Raw genomic sequence first — 14,980 nt, 5'->3', positions numbered from 1 at the left:
GATACTGAGACTCTAGAGAGGCTGACTGAAAAAATGACGAGTGTTGTTTCAGTAGCAAAGTTAGGAAAGCAGCAGTCTACAATCAGAAAAATAAAGAAAGCATGAATATACAATACAAGTGATACAAAAGAAGATTATAATTCCTTACCAACGCGTATTGGTAAAGTTCTTCAGGAGCCATCCGTTCAGTATGAGAGACTGGAGGGAACATAACCTGGTAACTCTTAGTGTCGTATGGCCCATCAATACCAGGCACTTTTTTCACTTTATCGGTATCTTTCAAAAAGGCCAACACTGAATATAGTCCATGAGAGAGAACAATTCTCGCTCCTAAATGGGCAATTCCAACAGTTTTCAGTACCGCTTCAAGTCCACATTCAAAATTGTGGTAACAGGATGATTCTTGGCGGCAGGAATAAAAAATGTAATTGATGGGCAATTTTAATAATTGATTTACGAAGGAATAAATTGTGTACTTGCTGGACCAAAGATTCAAGACCAACTACACTACTCATTCTCTAAGAGGAAAGGGGCGAAGTTGCCAAGTTATAACATGAAGGAGCAATGGAGGAGGCTCTGCTCGGGCAAAAAGTGTCGAGATGCTGTAATTTCCGTATACCACGTAATTGGTTCCTTTTTCCGTCACTAGGTGCGGAAGAGTAGTCCAAAGTGTCGTTTTCAGGATTTTGGTTGCCATCGTTACGGTACTTAGTCTACTTAGTCGGTAGCCCAACCATAATGTTTCAAAAGTGCAAAATATTTACAAAGTGCCAAAGTGATTCAAACATAGTTAGTTACCCAGGTTAAAATCCAGGTTCATCAAAAATCTTTTTTCGTGAAATTCATTTGTAAACCGTCCAAGGCTGTCCAGAATTTTTAACATGCTAGAGATGACATGGAAATTATATATTTTTTTAAATTTCATCATTCTTCAAATTATATCAACATTTTTTTTGCTCAATAACCACCCTTGTATCTAAATTGTTTCAGTCGATTTGGGGATATGGAAAAACATAGTTACCAAAATCGAATCCAAGATTCATCAAATTCTTTTTTCATCACATTCATTTTGGAAATCTTCCCAGGCTGCCAAGAATTTATAACGCGCTAGAGATGGCATGGAAAAGTATTCTTTTTTGAAATTTCACCATTCTTCAAATTACTTTAACATTTGTTATGCTCAGTAACCACCCTTGGATATAAAGGAGATATAAAGGTCATTATGGTTGTAGACGAGTGTAAAATAACCTTTTCTATGTCCAAAATACTGCCGGAATTTCTATCCAAAAAAGTCGAAAATCATACTGGAGACCTTTTCTATCCTATATAAACAAATAACCCTCCCCCTCCCCCCAAAAAATATTTATTACAATTATCAGCCATTCTTCCTTTGTAGGGTTTTTACTAAAAAAATATCTATCAATAAAAAAAAAGTTCACGAATAAAATTTGAAGTAACCATTTCTTCCCAATTCCAATGTTGTGAGTAAGGCGCACGGAGGTAGGGTGTTAATATCGATATTTTAGCTCCGTTTTCACCATCGAGCAGAGATAACAGTGATTAGCTTCGTCTCAGAAGCAGACGAACAATGTGTGAAAGCCTGGGGTTGAAAAAAGGAGATGAAGGGCGTATCAAGTTTGTAAGCCCTCATCTTGGATCAGAGGGGAAAATGGATCTCAACTGAGATTTATGTATGCAGTAGCAGACGACACAGCGGACGCGAAGCACGTTAAATGTTCTGTTTGAAGAAAAACAAAAAAAAATATGTTGAGAAGGTGGGGATAGAAAGCTATGGAGATCATTAAGCAAAATATTGAATTAAGAGGTTTGGGCACTAAAACCTTTTCAGGGTTAAAGCGTTTCCTTCTTTAGTTTGTAAAAAGCGTTCACAGGAGAAAGAGAGAGTGAATCATGTCTGAAAATGAAGTTTTTGGGAATTGATCCAGCGTTTTGAAATATTCTTTTCCTTGTTGTGGCATCGTATACCTTCGTGTGACGGAGGAGATAAAAACTAAATATGAAAATGGTAAAGTAATTATAATTTTCTGACTATCTTTGTAGTGATTCAATTGTTCCCTTGGCGTGTTACGCACGTGTGTTCATTTCTTTCAGATGCCCAATACAAAGCTGATCTTAATGCTGAGGCGTATCAATATTTCCTCAACATGGAAGAACAGAGAAAGAGGATCGAAGAAGAAAGAAAGAGGCAAGAAGAATTAGAATTAAAAAAGACGGTTAAGTCTGAAGTTTGCTGTATATTTTATTTGGTTTATTTCAAATAACATTTATGTAAATTTATATTTTCAAGAAGACCAAACGGAATGTGAAGTAGAATCGTCAGGTGACGAGCAGGTTGCCAAATCTGGTTGTGGAGCCAAGCGTCGTTTTGGCGCTGCATCACGTGTGCAGGTTGATAATGGAGTAATTAAAGTCTTACCCAAGCCTCCTGTTAATAGTAAACGATGGATTTGGCTGCTTCCCCCCATAGGCTGATTGGTAGGCGGCTCTCTTTGATGAAGTTGGTCGTTCAAGTGGCAACTGCTTTCCATCATGGTTCCAACGGTGTTTGGCAGTATTCGAGGCAGCTGCGGGATTATTCTGCTACTGTCCGTATACCCCTCTCTGACACACAGTCCTGTTGTGGCGTGTGTGGTGGGCTGGTCTCATGCTGTATTCCTTTGTGGGTGAGCCAGGTCTGGAATTAATAAATATATATTATCATATATATTTAGTGATTGCTTTATACTAATAACAGGCAATTGCGTAGGTTCCTCAATTTCTCTATGAAGCTGGATATGCGACCAAAGGGAAAATCATTGGTGTCACAGAACCCGGGAGGGTGGCTGCAACATCCATGGCAAATCATGTGGCCGAGGAGATGAATTTGCATGATGGTCAAGTTGGTTATCAAATTCAATTTGAAGGCAACGTCAAGGATAATACCCACATTAAATTTATGACTGACAGTGTTTTGTTAAAGGCAAGTTCCTCGTCCAGAAGATATTTTCTCTCTCATTATCAACATTACTTTTTTAATAATAGGAAGTTCTAAAAGATTTACTCCACAACAACTATTCTAAAGTGATGCCGAAGTGAAACGTATGCAGAACACCAATCAGAATGCTGAATGAGCGGCGCGTCATGGAACTGCAGTTAAAGTAAACAAGTGGCGTACACTACAGCCGACATGCAAGCACACGTGGAATCAAATCATGGCGTCAAAAGTCAATTCAAATGTTCCTTGTGTCCAGTCCACTGTAACATCCGCTCTGAATTCGACCGACATTTTGCAACAAAACATCCCGGACAAGACATTCAAGTTCTCACAATGTTTTACATGTGAGTTGAATGTGGAATTTTAACGTTGTCGCCTATTAACTAATCACTTGTTTTCTTTTCTTTTGTTAAGAGTGGACAACAGCGAAGCTACAAATGAAACGGAAACAGCTTCATTCGTCACAGCCAATTTTGAGCCACTATGGATCGTTCATTGTCGCGAGATCGACGACGATGATGCATTCTTTGGAACTGATATCGGATGTGAATTTGAAACAAAACACAAAACCTCAATCCACGATGACGATGATGATGATGATGATGATAATGATGATGTCTTGTCATCTCCTGAAAAACAAAAAACATTTTTCTTTTTAAAAATCGAAGCAAGAATCGGAGCCTTTTGGAACGATCACACCCCGTACCATCCGAAGAATTATCCGGAGAACCTCGACTGCGTCTATCAATTTGTCAGGTATTGATAATTTTACTTAACTGGTTGGTTCCAATTGTCTGGGCACCGGTTTCATCAGTCGTCATACAACGATCTTACGGAGTATTTCAGGACGAATCCGAATTTGTGTGGAGTGCGGATGAAGACGATCAAGTTCGATTTGCAGTCGCCCATGGACACGCCGTTTGGTGGCGCTTGATCCGATTTCTTCCACATGCCTTCCTGTGGTTTTCTCTGCGGGAAAATGGAGTTCTCCTGTATGCAAATTATCTTTCATTTATCTTTGATTGGAATATTCCATAACGTCCTTGATTTCTAATTTTCAGGGTTCGCTCGGTAACAACCTGGCGCAACAAGTCTGGAATTCCATTTTCATTCGGACGAGTCTGTGGGCTTGACTGGATTCCTCATATCTTTTGAGCAAGTCTACAATTGTTGAACGCCACGGTATTATTATGCGAACCAGTGAAAAAGAGTTGGATTGCTGGAGCTCAACCATCCCCTTCTTCCTCAGTCGGATCAATCTTCCTCATCCGAACCTACCTCTACTCCACCAACTGCATCTTTCTATACCACTAAGCACTAACTAACCTGCCTCTTTCACTATCATTTCTGTCGCAATCTCTTCTCCACCTGTAACCATCAAACTCGATCCCCTTTCTCTTCTAGATCCTCTTTTGTTACCATTCTTTAGCATTTTTCTTTCCTTTCAACAACTTTCTTTTGCCATTTGTCGCTCTCTTCTTTTCTTTCGCGAGATCATTTTCTAGCCTTATAATGCAAAAATTACATAAAAAAACAGTAAAACTAGAGTAAGAAAAATTCGGTTTTTCTTTTCGTCATATTTGGCTATTAGATAAACGCAGTCGGTGTTGGAGTCGTGTCAAATCACAAAACAATGCCATTTCAAATGCCTTCATTTTTACTCCTGACACAGAGCTTAATGCCACAACGTCGCCGTCGTCTAGCAACGGAAATTTATCGGCTTTCAACACGTGGTCGTCGACTACCAAAAGAGATCCAATCGATGACGTCAACGCGAGTTTCACGACAAATGCCAGTCAAGCTGCAACTTTACCCAAGTACCAAGGTGAAACGACTGAACTAGTAGGGGGTAAAAAGAATGCTTCTTCATCCTGTTACACCTTATCTTATCGAAGAATTCATTTGAATGGAAAAATTGAAATGGAATTGGATGATTAGCCAATAGAAAAATTTAAGTAGTTGTTTTATGAAGAAACGATCATGTTCAACGCATGGATCGAGAACAAGCAATGGTCGTTTGAAATCTCCCTAGGTATACCATGTGTTTCCTGTGCTATTAAGGTACTTGCTAAGAATTGGATAAACATGGAGGACGAGTCGGCCTATCCCGCGAGAGTGTTGAAGATTCAATTTTAAATGTAATTTGGCTTTCTTGTTATCATTATTAGTACTTCCATTCTCTTAGTTCATGTTTTCAAGTCCAATTGCGCGTGTTCTGTGTGCGTGTGTTTTTTTCTCTTTTTCCCATGCTCTTCTTTTTTTTTATTAACTAAAGATATCACGTCCAATTGTTGCATTCCGTTGTCCCTAGCTGTCCTTGGCCTTCATCCGCTCAGTTCCGATTTAGCTTTCTATCTTCCTCGTCCTCCCAATTTTCCCGCCCTCGCCTCGTTGAAAAATTTGACCAACAAAAAACAAAAACAAAAATAACAAAAACAAGCCCTCCTCTTACTCAAACTTACCTTCCTTCGTCTTCACAGCCCGTGCGATTCCTAGCGCCACTTTCAGCAACATCTAAAAGTAAAAGTAAGTAAAGAAAACTCGAAAAATAAAACATGACATCGAAAAGAAATCAAACATAACAAATAGAAACAAAACAGATATGAAGTAAAAAACTATCATGAAAACAAAAGAAATATAATAATACAAAAAATCTTCGGGCATTGTTGTTATGACATGTTGATGTTTGTAGACTTCCACACGAATGTCACGTCGGGTCACAGGATCATTTTCGTGAAGAAGCTCAACGTCGTTGTTGTCGTCGCCATATGTCAAACATGAAATGAAATAAAATAAAAAATAAGGAAGATTGTTAGATTTTGATGACATTGATGTGTGAAGAATACGTTGCAAAAATATTTGGAAATTGTTTTGGAGGGCAGATGCAAAATGCCCCATGCAGGGCTTTTGAGAGAGAGTAGAGTATGGGGAATGGAGTTGAGTGGTTGGATTGAGTAGAAAAAACTAATGCAAACTGCCCCATGCAGGGCTTTTGAGAGAGAGTAGAATACAGGGATGGAGTAGATTGGTTTGATTGAGTAAAGAAACTACTGCAAAATGCCCCATGCAGGGCTTTTCAGAGAGAGTAGAATTCAGGGATTGAGAGAGTACAGGGATGGAGAGAGTACAGGGATGGAAGAAGAGTGATTGTTTACACGAGCATATAAGGACAAAAAATTTCATATATCCTTCATTGCTTGAAGATTTCTAGTATTTCGGAACTTCAGTGAAGTAAGATGTGGTGGTTTCTTCTGCTTAATGACGATAGCTTGAACGGGCTGCTGTTTCACGGTAACATCCAGCAGATATGCAGTTGGAAAGTTCCACCAGGATGTTCCTAAACAAAGCAGAGAAGAAAAGTTATAAAAGAATCTATTGAAAAAAATTATCAAAAATAATTTTACCTGAATGATGTTAGCGTTGGATGCAAAAGGTCCTTGTTATAGCATTAGACTTTGCACCAACAACGGCGGATTATACAACTGAGGTAATGAACCAATGTTTGGTTGCTAATTTAGCTCCAAAAAACTTGCTCGTTTCAATCTCACATTGCCCTTTAACTGCCACACTTAATCTTGAATGTTGAAGAAAAAGAGATTCTGAAAATGAGTGGAAAAATGATTCATTATTTGGAACATTACCTTCTCATAAGTTGTGTCTGTATAGGTTATAGGATGAGATTTAAAAATTTTGATGTCTTTTCAATTGGTACTCTTATGTTTTGGATGAGATGTAAAAGCTACACAAAGCCAACGATTAGCTGAAAATATTTTGCAATGTCGAGCTCATGTTGAGCTGATAGCCGAGGAAGATATAGCTCCCACGTGTTTTGTCACTTTGTGAGTCATCGAAATCTTTCCGTTCCAGCAAAAAAACACGAATGCAGTAGCAACAGCGAGGAAAATATAGCCTCAAATGTTGCTGGGTGTGAATATAGTAAAACAACTCTATTAATGTTGCATTATTGCGAGTAAAATTTTTTAGACTTTCTAACTATTTCTGCTATCAGCTCACTGTTCTGATTTTTTCTCGCAATGCTCCCAAAATGTATAACATGAATTTTCATGCACTTGAACTGTATAACCGGCCTTTGTCGACGTGAGCCAATATAAGTTTTTAACTTCTAGACGTCACGTCAACAATGATTAAGACAGGATTCCCTATAGGGCTTTGTCCCGACAGGCAATAGAAAGATCCAGAGGATCTCGCCACGGAAGTCCCTACGGCCGAAAAGGGATAAGAGATTAATTTGGTTTACCTCGAGGATAGTTATAAAGATGAAAAAAATTATATTGTAACTGGTGAACTGTTCGAAGATACAATATGGTATGAAAAACAGCACGCTGTACTTGGTCGTCGTAGCAAATTTGTAATTAAAAATTGATAAAAAATTCATCGAATTTAAGATTTCAGACTCTGGATGCTTGTTTGGGGCCATAAATACCCTTATGAAGGCGGCATATGCTTCTTCTTCCTTTCCCAGGATGATGTAACCTTATGGTTCCTCAAGTTATATTTCCCCCTTTTGGTCACTGTAATGGAAAGCGGGGTTTTTTTTCAAGCTGCACATTGACCAGGCTTCTGGTCGCTGCCATTGCCAACACTAAGCGGGTGGAGTTCTGTTTGTTGACGATGGCGTACATATCCAAATAGTCCATGCCTCACAGCTAGTGCGAGTATCCTTTGGCTACAAATCTTGCCTTTTATCGTGGTTTGAAACTTAGTACCCAGCGGCATTTGGTAGTGGCTCGATTGTCTAAAATCGGCATAACAGTTGAAAAGATATTCTGAATATTTGATGAATACTCATCTTGAATAGCTTCTCTTACCCTCCAGTGCATCATTGTAACTGAGGGGGGGGGGAAATATTTTTCTGAGGGTTCTTTATCAAGTGTCAAAGCGGTTTCTTCTTCTAGTCTTCCGGGAGCTGTGGTAAAAACCACTTTAATTAAATGCAAAACAATGCATAGTTTCCAACCAATCTTGTATTTTGTCCAAATAAAAATAAATAAAAAAGTGAAATGCAAATCTAAAGGTCTTAAAAAAGATTTTGTGGTCGGTGTATGCAAAAAGAATTTTTTACGGTGTTTGCAGTTTGATTCCAGGAGCAGTTAATTCCAATACAAAAAGAAAACTTCCGGTTTAACCCCCCCCCCCCGAACGGAAGATGGATTCTTCATTTTTTGAACCAGTTTTGGCAAGGCCGACTATATAACTTTGGGAGATTTCGTCGATACAAGTGCGGGTAGATTTTAAACTATTGTCACGTTGTAAACGGGCGCAATCACGTAGGGTGTTTTCAGTCTCAATAAATGTATTTTTTTGAAGCTGGCTCGCACTATTCGAAGAAGCGCAGACTCTCGAAAACACTTCCACTGCCGACTTAACTCGACAATGCCGCACTAGTCATCACTAAACTAAGTCTACACTAAAACGGTCGGTAGTTAAGTGACAATCCACATGAACAGTGTAAAATCTTGGCTACTCTAAACTCGACAGAATCTCTGTCCGTTCACTCTCACTCCTCCTTTTTATCTGCTCTGAGCCCTCTTTTTCTTACCCCTTATATTCTTCTCATTATAACAGAACGTTTGTGCCGCTCTAACATGACAAGCGTAAGGATCCTGTTGATATATTGTCTCTTTTAAGATCAAGGGGAAACAAGGAGAATATCTACGAATAGTAAAGATAAACAAGGAGAACTTCCACGTACAGTAAATCGTATAAAGGACGACAATTTACCGTGTTACACTATTTTTCAGCGCCAGAATCTTCGGATAGCAAGATGGCATACGGACAGAGATTTTCTCCACAAAAAAAATTGAATGCAATATTTGGGGAAGGAATAAGTTATTCTGGCAGTGGAGGTCCCTTGTCCACTGCCCAAAGAGAAAATTTGAAAGTAGGGACCCCCCCCTCCCCCCAGGTAAAGAACGCTGTTAGTTTCCGGATCTCGGTAAGCTTTCATCAAAATTGGCCAGTTGTATTGGACATTTTAGGAATGCATTCCATCCAAGTCGCTAATTTCATATTCGGTTTGACATTTTCTTAGAACGCCAATTGTTTTTCATGACGTTGGGATCACTGTCAGTTTCTGAGATCTTGGACGCTTAAAAATAGTGCTGATGTTAGAATTCATAGCACAGCTGACGTCATAAAAGAACACGTGAAATGAGCAGAGAAGAACATCAACATGCTAACTCAAGCTAATATGTTGCTTGACAAACAACAACAGGTGACATCGGCATCAGAAAGGAATGTCACCACCAAATGGACACAAAAGAAGACACAATATTTCACGCTTCACTGCGCCAAGATCGCCTCCACAAGAAGGATTAAATCGAATACGCGTATTTGCACAAAGCTTGTTAGGAATTACGTCTTAATTATTGTTAACAGTTTATACACGAAGCTAAGCATAAACTTTTATAATCGAGTGTGATTGATTTACCCTCACTACTCGTATATAAACCCCCTGTAAAACTCCCTGTCTTTGGGGTTGGTCCGCCGCTGCTGCAGTGTAAGTTACTCTTTGAAAAACACCTTTTCTGTGTAAAACTGTGTTGTGTTTATAATAGCTAAAATACTCTACGAGCCCCACTACACACGGTTTCGGATTAAAAATAAAAATAAATAAAAAGAAATTAAAGATTAGGGTTTCTTTACTATGATTAAACGAATAGAAAATTTTATTTTTTAAATACTAGAAAGTATTTTTTCCTACGGAAAGAAGATATTAAATTTAACAGAATCAAAAATACAACCTTTGGATTCGTGCGGAGAATATAATCACTACACCAAGAGCTATATATTTTTATCTCCGAAAATTTAGAAAATTGCATGTCGTTTGCAGAAGTTAACTTTAGAAGCGATTATTCTTTCAGCTAGGTGGGTCGAACACTAGACTTAGTAGGGGGATATCACTTAAGAATATTTCAAAAACAGAAAAGAACTGATAAACAAAACAAGCTGAAAGAGCTCCTAATATTAATACTAGACCACCAATACATAAGCATTTTGAACAGTGAATAAAATTGACTTACATCCATTTTCATGCTTCTGTCGTGTGTGTACAAAATGCCCGACCGTGGAAGTGCCTCATCTGGAACTCCGTAGCACAGGCTACACAAGTGACGGAAAATGTGCGAGCTACGCTTGCTGAAACAGCCAAGCTAACTTTAGGGCCATTACATTCAAACCCAAATCAGCAACTTCATCCACGACCGACTATAGCCATTCCAATGACGTAATTCCATTTGCGCCAGGTAATGGAAATTTCCGTCCCCTAACAACGCCTGATATTGAATTAGCCAATGCAATGGCAGGGGCTTCCGGTATTAATAATAAGCAAGTTAAATTAAATTAAGAGTCTCTAATTTTTAAAATTTTTGGCATATGAATGAGTATTAAATAAATTCTGCTACTTTGAAAGATTACGGCGATCCATAAAGATTTGCACCAAGCGTTCCTATGGAAAAGAATATTTTCTTTGACAGGTCTGTTCCTACTCACGAATCGAGTTTGCCGTCCTTGCCTCCTCAGGAACGATCAGGTGATCGATCTCGTAGATCAACCAAGGGTTTACGCAAATGGCACATTGAGCAATCTGCAGGCAAGAGGTATATAATATTACAGTTTTTGTGAGTCATTACTTATGTTAAATTCATTACACTGCCCAGACTACACCTTATGCTGATCGACGACACTGTTTGAAGTCTTGGGATTCACTACCCTCGAAAAAATGGAACGATGATGTTGCGGTGCAACTATCGGCTTATTATTTGTCGCGGACTAGTCTCCCATGTTGGGGATAAATTTGTTGAGAATGACCCCCATTCGTGCAACCCGAACTCCCACCATAAAGTCAACATGGTTGTAGCTGCTGAATAAAAATAGTTTGCATTGACTCATCTTAATGAACCTGACCTAAAAGTTGTTGAACCAATAATCGTTAAGACCATCGATGATATTCCTAATTGGAACTCCATTAATCCCACCCCTAGCTAGGTCTGTAAATCGGGTCAAAGCCAAACGAACTGCTAAAAACCCAACAGATCTGTTTTTATTTTATTCAAATGGAATTTATGCCTGATTTGTTCTATAGAGGGGAACTTATTGCTGGTTCTAAACGTCACTTTATATTTATGACCTGGAGCTTTCGCTTTTGAAAACTGCCGTCCGGTGGCATGCCAACGGAACCTTTAAAGTAATTAATGCTGCTACCTTCAACCAACTATTTTCCCTCCACGGGTTTCCAAGTCCACAACATTGAAGTAGCCGACCAAGGATGCGAAGCTAATACGGACTACACCCACCTACCAGACATCACCTTGAACGAGTTGAGAGTATCGACTGTATCGGATCCCGAATATATGGCACTCATGACGGCGGCCACAGTTGGTTCTCTGCCCCCCCCCCCCGTCTTCGAACAGATCAGTAAATTCACCAGTACTGGTACATTGACGAAGAATTGTCGGTGGACGATGGGCTCGTCTTATTCGTTCACCACATCATTATTCCAGCATCGCTCCACCGAGACTTGCAACTCAAACTTCACGCGGTCCATCAAGGAATCGTCCAGATGAAGAGACGGGCGTGACGGAACGGTATTTTCCCCCGGAATTACCAACGACATTGCTCTTGCGTTAAAAGCTACCAGTCATGCAAGTAGCGGGTTCCACATAAAAAAATGAGCCCCTATTGCGTGATCTCCTGCAAAAGCGGGTCGAAGACTTATTGGTGGATATCTTCCAGGTTGCATCTTTACACGTCCTTGTCTACGCCTGGTTGGAACTACGTCTTTTCTGGTTGGAATCACCCATGCCATCATCGAATGTTTTTTATTTAGGGGTTCCGGCAAGGATGCACTCAAACAATGTTCCACAATTCAATGCCCACAGCTTTCAAGCCAAACTACGTAAATGGGGAGATGGGTTTGGGTAAACTCGACGCCAAAATAAACCCCAAGGTAACGGCCTTGTGAAGCCGGTTGTCGCAACAAAAGCGTTAAAACCAGTTTCCTTTACGTTTTGAAAGATTAATTCATTGGATTATACACGCCCACACTGCAATCTTGTAAGTTTTCCCGAACCATACAGTATTTTATAAATGTAAATAACCATTTAGTATTTATAACATATGTTGAAGAACTCGACATTGGAGGATTGAAAGTCACTACTTTCGACTTAAAGGGTTATCAAATTGTAAAAAAAACTATTTTTTGGTTAAACTTACCTCAATAGTTAAATCGTCTTGTTTTGTTTTGTTTTTATGAGCAGTGCATCGAGTTTGCCTTGATTATCTCCCCGATGCTATAACTGCGTCGTGTACATAATCGATGTTAGTGTTCCAAGTCGATTCACTGAAATCAAACTAGAACTTCCAATACTCCAGTCAGGTGATGTGTTAAAGGAGTGTCCATTCTTGATCTTCGGGAACAAATTTGACACAAATATTAGTTGTGTACCTGAAGGGTATATGTGATTCTTCTTTGAATTGAACACTTATGGAAATGTGTGTTTTATCTGAAATTCAGAGACTTTTCAAATATTATGGATCCTTTACTATTTATTAAAGAGGAGATGCCCATCGCTCCTATTTCTCGTCCTGTCGAACTTTTCAAGTGTTCCATCATCAATCGTCAAGGATACGAAGAGGATTTTTGCTGGCTCGCCAGCCATCTCCGGTGAGTGAAGACATATGAAATAGGCAGGGACTAAAGTGATTGCTCGTTGTGGGTTGCTTCCTTATTTGTAGTTTAAACTATTTGTCTGATTATCTCCTCCTTCTCCTTATCCTCGTTTTTTTGTAGAAATGAGACTCTGCCTTTCTAGAAGTTTTGTGTTACTTCCAGCTGGATCCAGTTGAAACCACTAAGGCTGTTTTGCCCCTGTCTCCCTTTTCTCCCGTTTATTTTTGTAGAAAACACTTTCTAAAAGTAGGTATAAGTCTTAGTAATTCTTATTTCTGATGCTGCTATGACCTTTATGCCTATTCCATTAGATTAAGAAATATAATGTCTTCGCCCGCTATAAAACTAAGAGAAAAACAAGGTTATCACAAATTAATTTTATTGACAGTTTTAATCGTATCAAGCTATCCTATTTATAGGGCCATTGAATGAGGGTACTAAATCAGGTAATATTTAAAAAGTACTAGACTCCTAAATATTTCTTAATGGAGCAAACAAATGAGTAATCACCATCAACTTCAAAGTACAGCTGAGAATATTTTATCATAAAAAACCTTAGGTTGAAATGACAAAATAAGCACGAGAAGGTAGATCTTTTTGTATTTTATCACGGAAATTCTACGTCTAAAGTAAGCATTGCATGGGTTTTGTAATGTTCATAAAAAAATATTAACTAGCATGTTTAATAATCGAGGCAGCAAGTTTTTTTTTTTTTTTTTTTTTTTTTTTTCTTTAGAGATAGGTGCACTGCTGGCCACTTTCGGGCAGCAAATGGTCTTCTGCATCGAAGACCTTCAGCACCGGTGAACTGTTTTGCGGGGTGGCGGTGGCGCTAGGTGGCGGGTCTTTCTGGTTTGGTCTGTTTTCGATGGGGGCAGAAATGGCCTTTGGGATCCCGTTGACTGCGTCGGTGTTGACAGCGTGTTTAATGGCGGTGTTGTTGGTTTTTCTTGAGCCTGTTGCTGTTATTTGTGCCGGAATTGTGGAAGGAAGTTGACTGGGCGCTGGATTAGGCCGTTAGTGAAGACCGATCGACCTCCAGGTTGATCCTGTGTCGGAAGGAGTTGAGGTGGTGGTTGCCAGTTCTCAGCCTGTGGAGGCATATTGCTGTCGGTCTGTTGTGGTGTTGGTGCTACTTTATTATTCCGATTCTTGATTTTGTTGTGACGCATTTTTTCTGGCAGCATTTCAGGCTCTGGAGTAGGCTTCCGGCCCAGTTGGGTTTGACAGTTGAGATTTCTTCGCTTGGCGATAGCTGGATAGTAGCTTGTTTTCAGCTTGGGTTGGCGCATTCGTTCGAAGCTAGTCGGTCCGCCGTTTCGTTTCTTTCGATCCCTGTGTGGCTGGGGATCCACGCCAAGGTTGTTAGGGTCCCTCTGGATTTCAGGCTTGCTATTAGTTCCCGGGTGGTTGCAACTGTATCGTTGTCTGTGTGCGTGTTCGACGCGATGGTTTTTATAGCAGTGCTGGAATCGCTGAAGACGGTTACTCCTGGGGGGGGGGTGGACTTCCATTTGGTAGATGCATTTTAGTGCTTGGTATATGGCATATACTTCCGCTGAGAAGATGCTTGTACCTTCAGTCAATGTTCCGGTCAGCTCGTATTATAATTCGGGGATGTAGACTGCGAAGGCCGTGTTGTTAGGGGTGGGTATTTTTGAACCATCAGTGAATGCCTTTATTGAGTTATTTGAGATTAGAGGGATTAGCGAGTTGAAGATGTTGGCCGTTCTGGCTCTACACTCTGAGGCCTGTTTCTTGTTTAGGGGAAACCAGATCGTTTTACAGATTGGTGGGTTGTTGGGTGGTGGGTATTTGTAGCATGATGGGAGTGCCGGTTGCGGTGGGAAGAGTTTTATATCCAGGTTTGCTAGGTAGATAGCCTCTTTGATTAGGCCTGGTGTGCATCTGGGTTTCCAGAGGATTTGGGGCAGATGTAATCTGTTTGGCCCGCTCGAACATTGGGTTCCGTGGTTTGTGACTTAGTTTCAGCAAGTAGTTCCGGGTGAGCCAGCTGGTTCTCCAGGGGAAGGATTCGGTACCGTATTCCGCGTACAGGGTTTCCACTGGGATAGAAGCTGCAAGAACTGCGGCAGACCACACCCCAGCGATCAAGAGTGCATCAGGAGATGCATAAACTTCGGAGACCACAACCACGACGCTGACTGCCCAGCCTACCTAGAGGCGAAAGGGATCCTCAAAATGGCCTACGTAGAAGGAATAACGGCCTCAGAAGCCCGCACAAGAATGGCCCTACTCAAGAAATCGGCAGCAAAGCGACTCACGACACCCAC

The 14,980-nt window shown here is 40.1% G+C and overlaps 1 long non-coding RNA gene across 1 annotated transcript; it reads left to right on the top strand.

Annotated features, from left to right (window-relative positions):
* The first annotated feature begins 3,650 nt into the window (after positions 1-3,650).
* LOC124201865 lies at positions 3,651-4,445 on the top strand. The gene is made up of 3 exons (XR_006877728.1): positions 3,651-3,751; positions 3,842-3,987; positions 4,057-4,445. It is a non-coding gene; the product is annotated as an uncharacterized LOC124201865 (long non-coding RNA).
* Positions 4,446-14,980: the final 10,535 nt, after the last annotated feature.

This window comes from Daphnia pulex, chromosome 9 (assembly GCF_021134715.1).
Source record: "Daphnia pulex isolate KAP4 chromosome 9, ASM2113471v1".
NCBI lineage: Eukaryota > Metazoa > Arthropoda > Branchiopoda > Diplostraca > Daphniidae > Daphnia > Daphnia pulex.
The sequence above is the reverse complement of the archived record's forward strand: the minus strand, read 5'-3'. Positions and strand labels throughout refer to the sequence as shown.